At 41.6% G+C, this 16,036-nt stretch overlaps 1 long non-coding RNA gene and 1 pseudogene across 1 annotated transcript; one reads left to right on the top strand and one right to left on the bottom strand.

Annotated features, from left to right (window-relative positions):
* On the bottom strand, positions 2,436-3,676 carry Gm18717 (predicted gene, 18717; annotated as a pseudogene).
* On the top strand, positions 13,979-16,033 carry Gm35407. The gene is made up of 3 exons (XR_375727.1): positions 13,979-14,005; positions 14,143-14,268; positions 16,005-16,033. It is a non-coding gene; the product is annotated as a predicted gene, 35407 (long non-coding RNA).
* The last annotated feature ends 3 nt before the right edge of the window (positions 16,034-16,036 follow it).

A 16,036-nucleotide genomic window follows, 5' to 3' on the forward strand; every position in this document is an offset into this window, starting at 1 on the left:
ACCCTGTCTTGAAAAGCAAACACCAACCTCAAGCAAATTAAAAAAAATCCAAATCCCTAGATGACTTTAAATCACACCAAATTGTAAGAACCACATTCCCCCCTCTGTCTCCCCATGTATGCATGTTCACATGTGTATGGGTACACATGTGTCTGTATGGCAGCTCCTCAGTTAATGTTGGGTCTTCCACCTTAGTCTTTTTAGGCAGTATCTTGAAATCAAACTCGGAGCTTACTGATAACATCTAGTCTCCCTAGAGAACTTGCTTTGAGATTCCCTGTGTGACTTCTAAGGCTAGAATTATATAAGGGCCACCTTGCCCATTCAGCATGGAATTTATATGGGGTTAGGAGATCAGAATTTAGAACTCTGGTCTGTCTTTCCTTCCTTCTTTCCTTCCTTCCTTCCTTCCTTCCTTCCTTCCTTCCTTCCTTCCTTCCTTCCTTTCTTCCTTCCTTCTTCTTCTTCCTTCCTTCCCCCTCTCTCTTTCTTTCTTTCATTCATTCTTTCTTCTCCTCTTCCTTCTCCTCCTCCTCTTCTTCCTCCTTCTCCTTATTTTCTTAAGAGTATCTAACTCCTTTATTCTTTTAGGTCAGTGAGTTTTGGATTCTGTCCAAGATATACCAGAAGACTGAGATTGTGGTGTCCAAGGTGACTAGTATGATGTCCAACTTCCACACTGTGGGTGAGGCATTAGCTTGTGGGGTAAACAATCTTCCCACTTTCCCCCCAAATACGTTCTCTGCTGTAGAAGACCACAACTCTATTTCACTGCCAAAGACACCTTCTCTCAGGTAGCTGTAATTGTGGAGGGAGGCTTCTGATCCAGTTCCAAAATTAGGAATAGTATTCTTTAATCTAAGTCACCTCTGATAAAGGCTGTCAAGGAGGCCATTTCCTGCAGGATTGGGTGTTATAGTTCTGTATTCTACTCCAGGAGAGAAAGAGATCTTGTAATAATGGATCCAGCAATGAGGGATAATTGCTGTTCTAAGAGCTTTCTGGGCAATCTCTTAATTGTCCTTAGAAAGCCACCTGAAGATTTAGCTTTGTGCCCTCCCCCTCCATTTTTTACAAAAGGAATAGAAGTAGTGATGGCCTGCTGAGGCCACCCTGGCTTGTTATAGAAGCTAGGATCCAAACTCACGATATTTGGCCAAAGAGCTTGTAGCTTTACCTACTAATATGGTCTACCATTTCTCAGACTACCTGGCTGTATGCCCTTCTCTCCCATTATGTTGGCCTCTAAGTTTTGAAAAATAGTGTTGGCAATGAGAGTCAGATTCTGTAGTGTAGCTCTGCAGAATAAGGGTGGTCTGATGTTAGCAATGTAACAGATATCCTGGGAGCGCTCTCTCTCTCTCTCTCTCTCTCTCTCTCTCTCTTGAGGAAGAAGGACCAAGGTAGGGTGGAACATGCACTGGCATATAGCAGAAGTGCAGTGGTTTGGCTAACCCTGTGCCTTATAGACACCTGTCCTGACTGGGTGGTGCCCACTGCATCCTATTTACTGAATAGTTTGAATGTTTGGTTAACATTCTCTCTGCTACTTCTTTGAGTGTCAAGGCTGGCATGATGACATGTCCCTGTGTCATCATGAATCTTCTAGGTCAGAAGAAAGAGAGGGCCAGTTGTCCATGAGGCTGCCAGGGGCTATCACAAAGTGGAAAGCTGAAGGCCTTTAGTTAAGGAATATTAAGGAATGGAGAGTGGGAGAGACACTGTGAAAGAAATGAGAGCGCTGATAGAGGGCAGGATTTCTCAACCCGATCCAAAGGGATTCCGCTAAAGAGAAAATTATAGTGTATCTCTAGTGTTAAAAGGTTAGTCATAATGTTATTGATCATACAAAGAAAGTATTAATCCTTCATGTCTTTATCAACTATAAAATTACAATGTCCCAAGAAAATAGAAGCTAATTCACCAGAGCGATACAATTCTACATCAGTATCACCAATTAAATGCAAGAAATGAGAATATTTTTGTATAAATTACCCCAACTCATAACACATCTATGGCATTGATGCTGTGTGTTCTCTGGGTGTGGCCAGCATCACTTTGGTCTCGTGGGATGACTCAGGTCTCCTACCATGCTTGTCCTTGGAGCTCTTGAAAGTTCTCTGCTTATGCAGGGCCTCCAGTGCTTATGTCATCCCTGGGTCCAAAGATTTTTTTTTATAAGAGATTTTTAAATTTTGTGTGTATGTGTGCACATGCATGCGTGTGCGTGCACATACTCTTTCTAAAGATATTCAGTAAGAGAACAGAACCCTTTTCTTCCCAGGTAACTTCCCCAGTGCTGTGTGCTCTCGGCTGCTCCGTTCATCTCCTGGGGGTTCCTTGCACTCTCTTCCATATCCATCAGTGTATGGCTTGCTGTGTCCTTTCTTTCATTCCGCTCTTCACTGGGAGTTTGCTATGGCTAGTTCCTCATTTTGCTTCTGACTGCCAGGACTCCTGCCTAGGCTTCTGCTCTGTTCTCAGCCCTGCAATGACTTTGGATTCCTCCATTTCTGTCAGATCCTTTCTTCTCTAGACAATGATGATGTCTTTTGAACTTGCCTCAGAACCAAATGGACCTATCTGCTATTCTCCCCAGAACTCTCTTGCTCCAGAAGCCTTAATTTTCCTTGGCTTCTTCCCTGTCACTGTGGCTGCTTCTGGAAGTGTCCCTATAGACTTGTCTCTTTAGATTAACTGGTTTTAGTTTATGAACATTTGTTTCTTTTTCTTCTTCTTCCCCTTTTCTCTTTGCAGTCACTTTCACTCCTGCTGTTTTCCTCTTCCTCAGAGGAAGAGGAGAAGGAGGACAGAAGGAGGAGGAGGAGGAGAGGGCGAGGAGAGGGAGGATAGGGAGGAGGGAAGAAGAGAAGGAGGGGGAGGAGGAGGAGAGAAAGGAGGAGGAGGGGAAAGAAGAGGAGGGTGAGGAAGAGGATGGGAAGAAGGAAAGGGCAAAGAGGAGGAGGAGGGGGAAAAAGGAGGGGGAGGGGGAGTAGGAGGAGGGGGAGGATTTTTGGTATGTTTATTTTTAATTTTTTTTAACTAGGTATTTATTTCATTTACATTTCCAATGCTATCCCAAAAGTCCCCCACACCTTCCCCACCCATTCCCCCACCCACCCACTCCCACTTTATTATTTTTTTTGTAATTTTCAAGTCTATCCAATTCTGGAGAAGCTTCTGTTTTTGGTTGCCAGCAACTTTTAGAATTTCACTTCTAAAGGGTCTTCTTCACCATCACTTGCAACATAGTCCTGTGATGAATCATTTGTGGTCAAGTTTCCCTCAGTACATTTTGTTCCAATACAAGCCCATTGTTTCACATCTCTACTATGAGCTCTGAGGGGTGCATCAATGGCCCTGAGCTGTCATTAGGAACTGAACTCTCACTGATTCATGAACTATAAAATGATAAAACAAGGGCCATTCTCCATTTGAATTTACATGACCCCAGTTGTGGCGTTTGTTATGCCTTACATTTTGCACCCAAATACCAATGGGCTGATCTCTGGGGTTCATGCCAATATCTTTGGCATATTTTTCTCTCTGAGTGTCTTTCTCTCATTCCAATTTGTATTCTACTTCTCTTTTTTCTTTCTTTTTGTTTTCTAACTCCCAGTGGGATCTCATGCATGACATTTGGGGCATTCTTCATGTGTTCATCTCCTATAAGCAATAGTTCCAAAGGCTTAGTCCACTATCATCATGCTGGGAGCATGGTGGCAGGCAGGCATGGTGCTAGAGAAATAGCTGAGATCCACAGCCAGAATGCAAAGACATTTCTGATGAGATAGGCTAAAGAGCCTCTGAATGATTCCTTGTTACCAAAGAAGCCACAGTACAGACTCAGACACCAAGTTGTTTGGCAACTCTTGGTTATAATAAAGAGCATGTTTATTCATACTTCTGTTGTTTTTTATTTTTAGAGATAGGGCATCCATATGATGTTGTAGCTGGTCTTGAACTGACTGTAGTCCAGGTGTACCTAATGTGCATCTCTCCCAATTCAGCCTCTTGAGTACTGGGGTTACAGGCACGGTCCACCACAGCTGGCTTATTCTGATTGCTTAGATTGGTGTGGAATAACATAAACTCTCATGAGAGATTAACCTTGATTTTCCTGTGTTCTTAGTATTGAGACAATCTGAGATAGCTCTGTTCAGTGGAAATACAACACAACCCATAAATATGAGCCTCATATATAATTTTAAAGTTTCAAGCAGCCACTTAAAAAGCAACAAGAACAAACAGGTATAGTTAACTTAATTATATATCTTATTTAACTCAATATATTGCAAAAATTATTATTTTAACATATAACCAATATAAAATTATTGATTTTTGATTATTGATAAGCTTTATAAATTTGTGTATATTTTGTATTTAGAACACATCCCAGTTAAGACTAACAACACTGCAAGTGTTCCTGTGGGTAGTGGCAAGTGTTTTGGAGGACATAGGTACAAAAGATAATAGATGCTCATTAAATGTTTTGAAGAAGAAAGCTGTGCAAATGACCAAAAGATCTTCTGGGCCCTCAGGCCTTTAAGATGCCACCTTTCTGGTGCTCTTTCCCACTTTATAGTAGGGGAGAAACAAAAAATGCACCTGCCTCCCAACTCTCCTGGATCCTCCTACTTTGTCTGCCTATATCCTGCTTTGTTCCTCTGTAGCCCTGCTTACAGGACATACAGTGTGAATATTCCTAAACTTCAAAGCTTACAGAGACCTCCCCCTTTTTCTGTGTTTTCCCTTCAACACTGAGATATAGTCCAAATTCATTTGTACCAACCCTTTGTATGTTAACCTTGATAACATGGCTAACTTGTTTCCTGAGCATAGATCTAGTGCCTTCAATTGGCATACCCCAAAATCTATTTCATCTGTGAATAGTTGAGATGCATGAAAAGGACAGTCCTGTTGTTCCAAAGCTGCAGGTTTGCCATGACACAGGGCAGCAACAGGATAACTGGGAGGAGTTGTAATGAGGATCCAATATTGATGGTGTCACAGAAGCCGGAGATCTTAAACTAGACCAATGACTCATTGCAATGAACATTTGTAAGTGAAGATGTGTGGACAGCAGGATATTCTGGGGGACACACAGTGACATTCTACAGCAGCTTCCAGGTGAGATGTTCTCTATGCTTGGTTGTTCGTTGTTTGTTGTTTGTTGTTTGTTGTTGTTGTTGTTGTTGGTGGTGGTGGTGGTGATGTTGATGGTGTTTGTGTGAGTGTGTGTGTGTGTGTGTTATTTTGGGGAGGAGGTTGCTAGGGCAGAGTGTGCATATGAATGGATAGGGAGATGAGCGGGACTGGGTACATGATGTGAAATCCACAAAGAATCAATTAAAAGGTTTAAAAAAGATGTGATAGATTAAAGTTTAAGTAGCGTTCTAGACTTTCTCTCATTATGCCAAAGTTTGATAATCCCTCGCTTCAGACCTTGTAAATATGGGGAAGTGTTTCAATTGGGATGGACTGTTCCTGTTTCTCTCCCTTCAGTAGAGAGACATTTGGTTTTGTAAACTTGTAAATACTGTGTCCTTGAATACTAAGGGTTCCTCCCAACTCTCTTAGCATTCAATTAAGATGATTGACAGTAATTATTTTCAGCCAACACATTAATTTCACCTTTGATTCTGGGCATCTTGGAATCACTAGAGTGCTTTCACAAGTACAACTGTTTCACAAGCACCCTCCTGCTACCAGGCTTAGTGCTAGGTTCTCTCAGGATAGGGTCAGGATCATATACTGCAGACAGGTATCTCAGCCAACTCTGACATTTCATCTCTGTTAAGAAGTACTGAGCTAGGATAAGACAAGCAAATTAGCCTAAAATCAAGGGAACTGCAGATTATAATGAGTGGCTTCTTTACTAAGGTCTGGCACAGCAACTAAGGGCAGTGAGGTTTGCTACTTCAGGAGTACAATTTAGAAATACCACTAGCCAGGGAAGGGATGGGCAGCTAATGCAAATGGCTAGAGCATTTCATATCAGAGGGACCAGATTTTATTTGTTTTTGTGTAACTCATAATCTTAACTTTTTATTGTTGCACAGCTGCCAAAATGATTTTATAATGCAAATAAAAATCTGATATATGTGTGTGACAACATGTTTACTGTTTATCATTTCTATTAAGGGATGAAATATTTTATTATCATTCTCAAATGCCTATTGACAAGGACAAGCTAACACAGTAAAATCTCATCTTCCACTTTCCACTGACCACAGAGCTGATTTTACCAAGCAGCATTTGGATATTCAGAGTAGGGTTTAGATAGACATAGTTTTTTTCTTTTTCATTTTATGTTCAATAAACTGGCACTTATTCTTGTTAGAGCAGAGGAGAAAAAGATCAAAACCCCAAGCCTCATGGTACTTGCATCTCATGGGAAAACAGAGCAATAACAGCATGAGCAATGACAAAAAATGTTATAGATGTGACAATGACTGTGGGGCTAGGTGAAGAGTGGTGAAATGCTCTGGATGAAAAATGTTCCAGATGAAGCAGTATTTGCAAGGGCTCTGTGATAACTACTTTTCTCATCATGAGGTGACCAGATAGATGCTAGAGACCACCTCAGAGAGGAGACTTTGTTCAGTTCTTGGCTTTAGTCTGTCACAGTGAAGAAGCCATGGCAGACTTCATAGTGGAGGAAGCAGAAGGGGCAGGAGCTTCTTACATTTCAGTGAATCATGAAGTATAGAGCTGGGCTGGAAAGAGGAGCTAGCCTACATCTCTCAAACCTGCAATCCTAGTGGCTTATGTCTGCCAGCTAGGTTCCATGTCCCCAAACAGTACCATCAGCTGTTCATGAGTTCTGGGGGGCATTTCAGACCCAACTCCTAACAAGCTCTGAGGCAAGAAGGCATGTGGCATGCCTATGAATTCTCTAGCCTGTGTTTGGAGTGGAAAGGAAAAGGAAGAGTGTGGTAGATGAAGACAAGGGGCCTGGACAATCTGGGAGGCTTCAGCTTGGAGTTAGCTTTACTCTAAGTGAGAAGTACTGTACACCTTTGATCGACATGTAAGATGTATCACTTAATTTAAAAGGATAATCCCAGTGTTGCATTCTCCAGGGACCAGGGTAAACAGGGAGTCTCCTAGGGCATTGTTGCTGTGTCCTACAAGTGTCTTGGACCAGAGGAGCAGGAGTGGAGGTAATGATAAAGGATTGGATCCTTGAAAAGTGTTCAGGTTAGAGCCAAGAGGACTTTGTGAATTTTGTTTTGATAAAATAAAAAGATCAAGAATGGGTCAGGCTTCTGGGCTGAGCATCTGGAGGACTGCAGGGTGGTTGATGATGAAGGTCAGGAATTTGCTGGACCATTTGAAATGTGTCTGCCCAGAGATACTTCTTCAGAACCACACCACTTTTGACTCAGCTCAGGCATCGACCTTTGCTCCTCATCTTTTGGGGCAGAAGATATTAATGCTCTCTGAAACTTTCTTTCCAGTATACTCTTTTTTTTTCTCTTTTTTTTAAACAAAGAAAACTCATGCAATATTTTCTGAAAGTTTGGGTAAATCATTTCTTAACCCTAACTTGTCTGTTTTCTTTTTTGTGTAACTGAATTTCATTTTTTTCTTTTTAAAGCAAGGGACTGGAGTAATTTCTTTTTTTTTTTTTTCTTTCCAATTTTTATTAGGTATTTAGCTCATTTACATTTCCAATGCTATACCAAAAGTCCCCCATACCCACCCACCCCCACTCCGCTACCCGCCCACTCCCCCTTTTTGGCCCTGGCGTTCCCCTGTTCTGGGGCATATAAAGTTTGCCTGTCCAATGGGCCTCTCTTTCCAGTGATGGCCGACTAGGCCATCTTTTGATACATATGCAGCTAGAGTCAAGAGCTCCGGGGTACTGGTTAGTTCATAATGTTGATCCACCTATAGGGTTGCAGATCCCTTTAGCTCCTTGGGTACTTTCTCTAGCTCCTCCATTGGGAGCCCTGTGATCCATCCATTAGCTGACTGTGGGCATCGACTTCTGTGTTTGCTAGGCCCCGGCATAGTCTCACAAGAGACAGCTACATCTGGGTCCTTTCAATAAAATCTTGCTAGTGTATGCGATGGTGTCAGCGTTTGGATGCTAATTATGGGGTGGATCCCTGGATAAGGCAGTCTCTACATGGTCCATCCTTTCATCTCAGCTCCAAACTTTGTCTCTGTAACTCCTTCCAAGGGTGTTTTGTTCCCATTCTAAGGAGGGGCATAGTGTCCACACTTCAGTCTTAATTTTTCTTGAGTTTCATGTGTTTAGGAAATTGTATCTTATATCTTGGGTATCCTAGGTTTTGGGCTAATATCCACTTATCAGTGAGTACATATTGTGTGAGTTCCTTTGTGAATGTGTTACCTCACTCAGGATGATGCCCTCCAGGTCCATCCATTTGGCTAGGAATTTCATAAATTCATTCTTTTTAATAGCTGAGTAGTACTCCATTGTGTAGATGTACCACATTTTCTGTATCCATTCCTCTGTTGAGGGGCATCTGGGTTCTTTCCAGCTTCTGGCTATTATAAATAAGGCTGCTATGAACATAGTGGAGCATGTGTCCTTCTTACCAGTTGGGGCATCTTCTGGATATATGCCCAGGAGAGGTATTGCTGGATCCTCCGGTAGTACTATGTCCAATTTTCTGAGGAACCGCCAGACTGATTTCCAGAGTGGTTGTACAAGCCTGCAATCCCACCAACAATGGAGGAGTGTTCCTCTTTCTCCACATCCACGCCAGCATCTGCTGTCACCTGAATTTTTGATCTTAGCCATTATGACTGGTGTGAGGTGGAATCTCAGGGTTGTTTTGATTTGCATTTCCCTGATGATTAAGGATGTTGAACATTTTTTCAGGTGCTTCTCTGCCATTCGGTATTCCTCAGGTAAGAATTCTTTGTTCAGTTCTGAGCCCCATTTTTTAATGGGGTTATTTGATTTTCTGAAGTCCACCTTCTTGAGTTCTTTATATATGTTGGATATTAGTCCCCTATCTGATTTAGGATAGGTAAAGATCCTTTCCCAATCTGTTGGTGGTCTCTTTGTCTTATTGATGGTGTCTTTTGCCTTGCAGAAACTTTGGAGTTTCATTAGGTCCCATTTGTCAATTCTCGATCTTACAGCACAAGCCATTGCTGTTCTGTTCAGGAATTTTTCCCCTGTGCCCATATCTTCAAGGCTTTTCCCCACTTTCTCCTCTATAAGTTTCAGTGTCTCTGGTTTTATGTGAAGTTCTTTGATCCATTTAGATTTGACCTTAGTACAAGGAGATAAGTATGGATCGATTCGCATTCTTCTACATGATAACAACCAGTTGTGCCAGCACCATTTGTTGAAAATGCTGTCTTTCTTCCACTGGATGGTTTTAGCTCCCTTGTCGAAGATCAAGTGACCATAGGTGTGTGGGTTCATTTCTGGGTCTTCAATTCTATTCCATTGGTCTACTTGTCTGTCTCTATACCAGTACCATGCAGTTTTTACCACAATTGCTCTGTAGTAAAGCTTTAGGTCAGGCATGGTGATTCCACCAGAGGTTCTTTTATCCTTGAGAAGAGTTTTTGCTATCCTAGGTTTTTTGTTATTCCAGATGAATTTGCAAATTGCTCCTTCTAATTCGTTGAAGAATTGAGTTGGAATTTTGATGGGGATTGCATTGAATCTGTAGGTTGCTTTTGGCAAGATAGCCATTTTTACAATGTTGATCCTGCCAATCCATGAGCATGGGAGATCTTTCCATCTTCTGAGATCTTCTTTAATTTCTTTCTTCAGAGACTTGAAGTTTTTATCATACAGATCTTTCACTTCCTTAGTTAGAGTCACACCGAGATATTTTATATTATTTGTGACTATTGAGAAGGGTGTTGTTTCCCTAATTTCTTTCTCAGCCTGTTTATTCTTTGTGTAGAGAAAGGCCATTGACTTGTTTGAGTTAATTTTATATCCAACTACTTCAACGAAGCTGTTTATCAGGTTTAGGAGTTCTCTGGTGGAATTTTTAGGGTCACTTATATATACTATCATATCATCTGCAAAAAGTGATATTTTGACTTCCTCCTTTCCAATTTGTATCCCCTTGATCTCCTTTTGTTGTCGAATTGCTCTGACTAATACTTCAAGTACTATGTTGAAAAGGTAGGGAGAAAGTGGGCAGCCTTGTCTAGTCCCTGATCTTAGTGGGATTGCTTCCAGCTTCTCTCCATTTACTTTGATGTTGGCTCCTGGTTTGCTGTAGATTACTTTTATCATGTTTAGGTATGGGCCTTGAATTCCTGATCTTTCCAGAACTTTTATCATGAATGGGTGTTGGATCTTGTCAAATGCTTTTTCTGCATCTAACGAGATGATCATGTGGTTTTTGTCTTTGAGTTTGTTTATATAGTGGATTACATTGATGGATTTTCGTATATTAAACCATCCCTGCATCCCTGGAATAAAACCTACTTGGTCAGGATGGATGATTGCTTTAATGTGTTCTTGGTTTCGGTTAGCGAGAATTTTATTGAGGATTTTTGCATCGATATTCATAAGAGAAATTGGTCTGAAGTTCTCTATCTTTGTTGGATCTTTCTGTGGTTTAGGTATCAGAGTAATAGTGGCTTCATAAAATGAGTTGGGTAGAGTACTTTCTACTTCTATCTTGTGAAAAAGTTTGTGCAGAACTGGAATTAGATCTTCTTTGAAGGTCTGATAGAACTTTGCACTAAACCCGTCTGGTCCTGGGCTTTTTTTGGCTGGGAGACTATTTATAACTGCTTCTATTTCTTTAGGGGATATGGGACTGTTTAGAAGGTCAACTTGATCCTGATTCAACTTTGGTAGCTGGTATCTGTCCAGAAATTTGTCCATTTCGTCCAGGTTTTCCAGTTTTGTTGAGTATAGCCTTTTGTAGAAGGATCTGATGGTGTTTTGGATTTCTTCAGGATCTGTTGTTATGTCTCCCTTTTCAGTTCTGATTTTGTTAATTAGGATTTTTTCTCTGTGCCCTCTAGTGAGTCTAGCTAAGGGTTTATCTATCTTGTTGATTTTCTCAAAGAACCAACTCCTCGTTTGGTTAATTCTTTGAATAGTTCTTCTTGTTTCCACTTGGTTGATTTTACCCCTGAGTTTGATTATTTCCTGCTGTCTACTCCTCTTGGGTGAATTTGCTTCCTTTTTTTCTAGAGCTTTAAGATGTGTTGTCAAGCTGCTAGTATGTGCTCTCTCCCGTTTCTTCATGGAGGCACTCAGAGCTATGAATTTCCCTCTTAGAAATGCTTTCATTGTGTCCCAAAGGTTTGGGTACGTTGTGGCTTCATTTTCATTAAACTCTAAAAAGTCTTTAATTTCTTTCTTTATTCCTTCCTTGACCAAGGTATCATTGAGAAGAGTGTTGTTCACTTTCCACGTGAGTGTTGGCTTTCTGTTATTTTTTTTGTTATGGAAGATCAGCCTTAGTACATGGTGATCTGATAGGATACATGGGACAATTTCAATATTTTTGAATCTGTTGAGGCCTGTTTTGTGACCTATTATGTGGTCAATTTTGGAGAAGGTACCATGAGGTGCTGAGAAGAAGGTATATCCTTTTGTTTTAGGATAAAATGTTCTGTAGATATCTGTCAGATCCATTTGTTTCATCACTTCTGTTAGTTTCAGTGTGTCCCTGTTTAGTTTCTGTTTCCATGATCTGTCCATTGGTGAAAGTGGTGTGTTGAAGTCTCCCACTATTATTGTGTGAGGTGCAATGTGTGCTTTGAGCTTTACTAAAGTTTCTTTAATGAATGTGGCTGCCCTTGTATTTGGAGCATAGATATTCAGAATTGAGAGTTCCTCTTGGAGGATTTTACCTTTGATGAGAACGAAGTGCCCCTCCTTGTCTTTTTTGATGACTTTGGGTTGGAAGTCAATCTTATCAGATATTAGGATGGCTACTCCAGCTTGTTTCTTCATACCATTTGCTTGGAAAATTGTTTTCCAGCCTTTTATTCTGAGGTAGTGTCTATCTTTTTCTCTGAGATGTGTCTCCTGTAAACAGCAAAATGTTGGGTCTTGTTTGTGTAGCCAGTTTGTTAGTCTATGTCTTTTTATTGGGGAGTTGAGACCATTGATGTTAAGAGATATTAAGGAAAAGGAATTGTTGCTTCCTGTTATTTTTGTTGTTAAAGTTGGCATTCTGTTCTTGTGGCTGTCTTCTTTTAGGTTTGTTGAGGGAATACCTTCTTGTTTTTTCTATGGCATTGTTCCCGTTCTTGTATTGGTTTTTTTCTGTTATTAACCCTTGAAGGGCTGGATTCGTGGAGAGATAATGTGTGAATTTGGTTTTGTCGTGGAATACTTTGGTTTCTCCATCTATGGTAATTGAGAGTTTGGCTGGGTATAGTAGCCTGGGCTGGAATTTGTGTTCTCTTAGTGTCTGTATAACATCTGTCCAGGCTCTTCTGGCTTTCATAGTCTCTGGTGAAAAATCTGGTGTAATTCTGATAGGCTTGCCTTTGTATGTTACTTGACCTTTTTCCCTTACTGCTTTTAGTATTCTATCTTTATTTAGTGCATTTGTTGTTCTGATTATTGTGTGTCGGGAGGAATTTCTTTTCTGGTCCAGTCTATTTGGAGTTCTGTAGGCTTCTTGTATGTTCATAGGTATCTCTTTCTTTATATTTGGGAAGTTTTCTTCAATAATTTTGTTGAAGATGTTTGCTGGTCCTTTGAGTTGAAAATCTTCATTCTCATCCACTCCTATTATCCGTAGGTTTGGTCTTCTCATTGTGTCCTGGATTTCCTGGATATTTTGAGTTAGGATCTTTTTGCATTTTCCATTTTCTTTGATTGTTGTGCCGATGTTCTCTATGGAATCTTCTGCACCTGAGATTCTCTCTTCCATCTCTTGTATTCTGTTGCTGATGCTCAAATCTATGGTTCCAGGTTTCTTTCCTAGGGTTTCTATCTCCAGTGTTGCCTCACTTTGAGTTTTCTTTATTGTGTCTACTTCCCTTTTTAGGTCTAGTATGGTTTTGTTCATTTCCATCACCTGTTTGTATGTTTTTTCCTCTTTTTCTGTAAGGACTTCTACCTGTTTGATTGTGTTTTCCTGTTTTTCTTTAAGGACTTGTAACTCTTTAGCAGTGTTCTCCTGTATTTCTTTAAGTGAGTTATTAAAGTCCTTCTTGATGTCCTCTACCATCATCATGAGATATGCTTTTAAATCTAGGTCTAGGTTTTCGGGTGTGTTGGGGTGCCCTGGACGGGCGAAGTGGGAGTGCTGGGTTCTGATGATGGTGAGTGGTCTTGGTTCCTGTTAGTAGGATTCCTACGTTTACCTTTCGCCATCTGGTAATCTCTGGAGTTAGTAGTTATAGTTGACTCTGTTTAGAGATTGTTCTTCTGGTGATTCTGTTACCGTCTCTCAGCAGACCTGGGAGACAGATTCTCTCCTCTGAGTTTCAGTGCTCAGAGCACTCTCTGCTGGCAAGCTCTCTTACAGGGAAGGTGCACAGATATCTTGTTTTTGGACCTCCTCCTGGTCGAAGAAGAAGGCCCAAAACAGGGCCTCTCTCAGAAGCTGTGTTGCTTTGGCAGTTCCCAGAAGCTGTCAGCTTCTGTGGTGCAGACTCTCACCTGTGCAGACTAAATTCCTAAGTTCCAGGGAGTCCTGGAACCAAGATGGCGACTGCTGCTGCTGAGGCTGAGGCCGCCTCCCAAGCCAGGCGGACACCTGTCCTCTGGTCCGGACGGTGGCTGGTGGTCTGCGGCCCGCCAAGGGTGCTGCCTCAGCGGCTCTGTGCTTCTGCCTGTCCCAGAAGCTGTCCGGTTCTCTGGCTCACCCTCTAACCTGTTCAGACTAATTTCCTAGGTCCCGCCGAGTCCTGGAACCCAGATGGCGACCGCTGCTGCTGAGGCTGAGGCTACCTCCCAAGCCAGGCGGACACCTGTCCTCTGGTCCAGACGGTGGCCGGCTGTCTGCGGCCTGCCAAGGGTGCTGCCTCAGTGGCTCTGTGCTTCTGCCCGTCCCAGAAGCTGTCCCGAGTAATTTCTTTCTAAAGCTTTCACTATTTAATATTTTGTCATAAGTATTTTAATTTGTATATAAGCATATATATATTGTAGATTGAGTACAGATCAACCAGGTTAAAGCCTTTCCCTGGTTTCACTTCTGACCTCAGTGATTCTGCCAAGACTGACTTACCTATGAAGCTATCTGCTGTTCCAGAATGCTCAATGAACAAACACCAGGGGTCTAGCAGCAGACAGAAACAGCAAGGCATTTCTGTTGGGAGCTGTTCCTACAGGTGACCATTGCTATAATAGCTTGTTGTGTGTGAGAAAGACCATGAATTCTGGAGTCAGATCTGAGTGTCAGCTGAGTCCTCATGTTGTTGAGTACTTGTGACAGCAATTTAACTACTCCATGCTTCTGTTTCAGTCTTCTATAAATGCATGAATCTGAGCTATGACACTAGATGCCTTATGGCTGTCAATGGATACTTTACTAATGTGGATGTCTAAATCTCTCTTTTCCTAAGTAATTAGCCTGGGGGCTCAAGAGACAAGGATCATGGAGTGGTCACTGGGAAGCTATGTAGATGAAAAGACAGATTCTGACAGCAACTGAGATCAGGGTGAGGCTGCTCAAAGCCAAGGACCTTGTATTAGGAAGGATAAGAATTTCTATCCTCATAGCAATTGCTAGTTCAATTCTGTCTAGCCCTTTTAACCAGGATTTTTCAGGAAGGGAGGTAGATATCACCTGTGTTGAGAACAGAAGTCTATAAAGGACATTTTATGTTTAGACGGTACAGTGCTGATATGGATAATCTGTGTGAGTCAGAAAAAAATCATGGCTGACAGCAGACATCCAGGAGACTATGACTCAGCACAAAATGGCTGACACTGGATATCTAGGGAATCCAAAGATAAACAGTGGTGTAACCTATTACATCACTTTTCTTACAGAGTCCCGCTTTTTGTGATTCTGTATAAATATGGCCTTGAGATCAGGAGCCTTGATCTGAGCCTTTGAGTTCACAATCCTGGGTGTGTTTGTTTGTAAGCACACATGCCTACCTCTGTGTGGCCTGTGTGCTGGGCTGTGGGCCTCACACCTTGCTTACTGTGATGCTTGATAGAGTCCCCCTGTGAGAATAAATATGGTCACTTGACTGAATGGTGTTCATGGAAGAAATTCTAGCAAACACACTTAGAAAAAAAGAAACTCAGCTTTAACCTGGTAGCTTATTACTAGAATAAGACATTTTTATCCTTTCTGTACATAACAATGTAATATCATTTATGGCCTACAAAACTGTGGTAACACTGTTTTATGTCTTATTCTATGAAAATATGTTGTAAACATTTTCCAAATTTTATATACTTTTCTATTCTAATGGCCACATAGTAAATTTTGAGTGTAGATATCATCATCTTTATGGTGAACTAATTTTATAACATTAGATAATTAGGTGGTCTTATAACATTTTGTAACTACAAATAGCATTATGTGAATGTCCTTGCAATAAAATAAGTTATTAGCATCTCCACCTCAATGCCCAAGTTTTCCCCGTTTTGAGAAATGATTTACATGTCAGGTATAGTGACATGCAGCTTTAATCCCAGCACTCAGTTGGCAGAGGCAGGCAGATCTCTGTGAGTATGAGGCCAGCCTGGACCATGCAGTGAGTTCCAAGAGAGCCAAGCCTATATAAAAAGATCCTGCCCACCCCTTCTCCAGTGTTAGCATGTTGTTTAAGGATGTAGCCTCCCCTCCCCCAGCCTGAAACCTGCCTGCCAAGGTTCCACTGTTTACATCAGGATGGAGCTTCCTGCTCAATCGTTCTGCCACGCCCACTGCTGGAGCCTACCACTTTGCTGTTCTGGAGCCATACACGTGGTCACCCTGCTACTGGACTCCAAGATTATTTGGCAGGAATCGGGTCCCCTTCCCCTGCTTCATAACTGCGTGCGGATTAGTAAAATTGAGCTTTGATCAGGATGACTGTCTTAGCTGCATCTTTCTCTTGCCGCCTAGCCCCTCTTCTCTTCCAGGTTTCCAAAATGCCT

This window comes from Mus musculus, chromosome 3 (genome assembly GCF_000001635.26).
Source record: "Mus musculus strain C57BL/6J chromosome 3, GRCm38.p6 C57BL/6J".
In the NCBI taxonomy this organism is placed as follows: domain Eukaryota; kingdom Metazoa; phylum Chordata; class Mammalia; order Rodentia; family Muridae; genus Mus; species Mus musculus.